General features: G+C 43.7%; 1 pseudogene; it reads right to left on the reverse strand.

The window, feature by feature from the left end:
* Positions 1-435: 435 nt before the first annotated feature.
* LOC130380655 (ankyrin repeat family A protein 2-like) lies at positions 436-3589 on the reverse strand (annotated as a pseudogene).
* Between the last annotated feature and the right edge of the window lie 237 nt (positions 3590-3826).

The raw sequence follows: 3826 nt of genomic DNA on the forward strand, positions 1-3826 counted from the left end.
ATGTGCATTGGTTGAAAAGGCTAAGCATGTGCTCTTCAAACCATGCAGTATAGTCATTTCTTCTCCGCCGTTTAGACATGTTTTATTAGCCATCCTCCTACCCTATTTAAAACCGTCTCTGCTCTATTCACACGGTGAACAATAAATAGAGGATCAATTAAAGTATAAAGTACTGCCCATGTTCTGAAAGTTAGGTACTGAATGCCCTTATTTAAATCAGTGAATAGAGCAGAGCTGTTACAGGAGGTATCATCAACTCCACATACCTATTCACAAGAGATTCATGCAGGGGGAATCCTGGGTAATGGCCATTAATGAAATATATGGCCCTTCTAGTATTGACTTTGAACCGGTGGTTTCAAAGTTTGTTGTGGAGTGAGGAATGGCGTTTCCCATTGTTTGACACAGTGATAAACATTGTATCCTTCAATGTTTGACTTCTTCAGCATCGCCAGGTCTGGTCCTTTATGTCTAGCTGACAGACATGTATGACTAGCTGTAACTTCAGAGCTTCGTCCAGAGTCACTCTCTGATCGCCACCAGTAGCTTCAGTAAATGGGCTTCCATCACCTGTTGAACTGATGGAGAAAGATCTGTCAAGGGCAAGGGAATTTAGTGTCTTGTTTTCAGTTTGTCAGTAACATGGTAGCCCCATGTATCACAGCTGCTAACATCTATTGAGCCCTGCTTTTGCTATTGCCTGATCAGCCCTTGGAAGAGACAGGTTGAAATCGTTATTGTTATACATCGAGAAAGACCCAACACATTTCTCTGTGGTGCCTTTAATGTGGACTGCCTTTGTAAAGCTACAACATTGATATCATGTTATTCAGAAAATGACATTTGCATTTCTTATTGTTCTAACACATACGTCCTACAGAAATATAGGGTTATACACAACATGTATATAGATGTATATATTGTATTTACGTACCATTCCTATGGCCCATAGCCACGGCCATATCCATGGCATTGAATCCTGAATCAGACTCCATGGTGGGGTCCGAGCCACTTTCTGGAACACAGAGTCCCAGTACATAACTGACATTCACATTATACTGCATCTATGGACCTTTATCACAAAGCTTCAATCAGATATCAATAGTGAACTGATTATGAGACATCCCTCCCGAAGGGAGATTTTACAAATCAGTGCCGTTGGGCGATATCTTGCATCATAGTCTCCTGTTGGTACAATGAACAGCGTCAGCTCACCCAGTATCTCCACACAGCGGACGTGGTTCCCGTGAACTGCGTAGAGCAGAGGGGCACCACCGTTCTGAATAAAAGAGCAGAGTTACTACAGATCAATTGTGGAACACCACCACATACCTTTAACACCAAGGTGAATGCTACGTCTCTGACTAAAAGTGGTGTTTGTCTTCTATTGCTGAGTGAACTGCAGACGAATGGAGCCTTACCCAATCGTATTCGTTGACGTCCACCCCACAGTCGATGAGCATTTTCACGATGTCCGTGTAGCCCTTGCTGCAGGCCAGAGACAGTGCGCTTTCACGCCCTTTAGCCAAGAGGTTGGGGTCCGCACCCTAAGAGGAACACAACAGGTGGGCTCTTGTGAGTGAGATAGCATGGTCAAAATTTGAACTCATTCATGTTAGTGACTGCATTCAGAGTTGAATAGTATTGTAGGTACAATTTAAGAGCTGTTATTTTAGAGGAATTTGTTAGGAATGGCCTGAGCCATCGGTTAGCCATTTGAATGATGTGCACTCTGAGAATATCTGTTTTAGCAGACTGCGCCTGCTTCTGTATGGATTTGGATTTTTGCCCCTGATTGATTCCGGGATCCATCTTGCATGTCAATCACAGATGTGTGAAATGCAGGTGGAGAAACTTAAGAGACGGAGGCAGCTGAGAGGGAAGGGATGATTTTGAGGTTGTTTAGTTTCAAATTCTTCCTTTCTTCAGTTTTTTTCTGCTCACTCTCTTTACCACATCAGAATCTTGCTTTCCTACAGCAGCTTTAAGCGGAATTGTACTGACAAGGATCGGTAGATGAATCCTGCGCTGTGATTAAAATGATTCATCCCTTACGTTTTGGAGCAGGAATTCAACAACAGCTATTTGTCCGTGTGCAGCGGCCCACATGAGGGGCGTGAAGCCTTCTTCATCCTGTAGGTTTATCACAGTCTCTGGGATCCACACAAGTCACCGAAGGAAAAATAAATCAGGGTTACCATCGCAACACGTCTTCATATAGGAGGCAACCTGACCTGATAGTGCAAAATAATGATCAGCTTATTACATCACTTGATTGGGTACTACTTACATTTATGCAATATATATTTTACTCTACAGGGACATTAACCTAAAAACCGTGTATTCCAGGAAACCTCTACACTATGTCGTTAAACTTTAAATCCTCACTCTAGATTAAAAGTTATTTATATCAGGATAAAGAGAAATGTTAAATTCCCATGGTTACTTGAGTTTGTTAAGGCCGATTCCATTAGCAACGAGAAGGTGTTGAATAACTTATACAATAGCTGCTTACCTTGTTCGATTCTGCTCGCTAGAAACACCATTTCTCCTTGTGCAGCCAGTTGATGGATCGATAATGCTGGAAGACAAAGATAAAGTGTTGTCGGAGCTGAAATTGGACTTATCATTACAAAGTAATCTAACACATGCCCTCCGTATACTTACAGTGCACCAGTAGAGGGGTAGAAGACACCTCGTTGCCACGATGCTTGTTGGTGAGTGTGGTGGACTGCTTGATGGGGGAGAAGTGCTTGGTGGTGGACGGGGTTAACATGGCGCACGTGTATCCCAGGTGATGGGGAGTCTGGATGTTACACTCCGCTGGAACAGACAGGGAAAAAGGGGAAATTTCAGCCAACATAGTAATTATCCAATTCATTAATCGCTTAAAATCTTGCTTTTGCACGGCCCCGTTCTCTAAGTAATTACTCACACTCACACAAAGTGGATAGAGCGAAACAAGTGAAAGCATATTGCTTGTGAGGTTGTAAACTGCAACAGAATGCTCGCCTGGTCGGTTTTTACCTTTGAACAAAACAGAAGCAACCTCCAGATCAGAGTTGACCTGGTCCTGTATGTTCTTGCTGTCCTCCTCGTTGAGGGACTTGACGAACCTCGAGCAGACGTTCATGTCAAAGCGGTTGGGGAGGATGAACTTGATCCCCATGGCAACGTTCTGGGTACCAGCCTCCTCTGACATCGCGCCCACCGTCTGCTCGGTCTTGATGGTCATGTCTGGCATCACGCAGATCCCCTCCATTTCTTCAGAGACCAGGGCGTCCATGAGGAGTTCACGATCGGTTCAGACTACTGTCTGATGGTCGATACCCTTCCTTTGTTCTTGTGTTGGGATAAGGCAGTGCAGCGTAGTGTTGTATCGCCAATGTGTGGTCGCTGTGTACATGGTATACGTCAACTCAGTGAGCTAGTTTGGCTATTGTGTTAGCTATGTCTTGTATGGCTTTAGAATAAAGCAATACAACTAACAGCTGGTTACTACAGTATATTCATTACAGTGAGACTACAAACAATGAAAAAACAAATACCCCAGGAAGCATATTATCTCAAGTATATGTAGGCAGTCGCTCTGGAATCCTTTCGCCTTATTATTTTGCGCCATGCGCAGGAGAACCGCGACAATGCAGGCTGCACGCCACACTCGACCTGCTCATTCGTTCCGTGCCGTGCTAATGCAAGCGATTATTTCTTTATAGGTCCATGCGATTAGGACATGAGGCTGCCATGGTGTCTTTAATATTGCAACAACCAAAAAAAGGAGAAATTAGAATGCAGTTTCTTTGTTTACGTCATACTTGTTTCGATC

The sequence above is a fragment of the Gadus chalcogrammus genome, chromosome 4 (assembly GCF_026213295.1).
Source record: "Gadus chalcogrammus isolate NIFS_2021 chromosome 4, NIFS_Gcha_1.0, whole genome shotgun sequence".
Lineage (NCBI taxonomy): Eukaryota > Metazoa > Chordata > Actinopteri > Gadiformes > Gadidae > Gadus > Gadus chalcogrammus.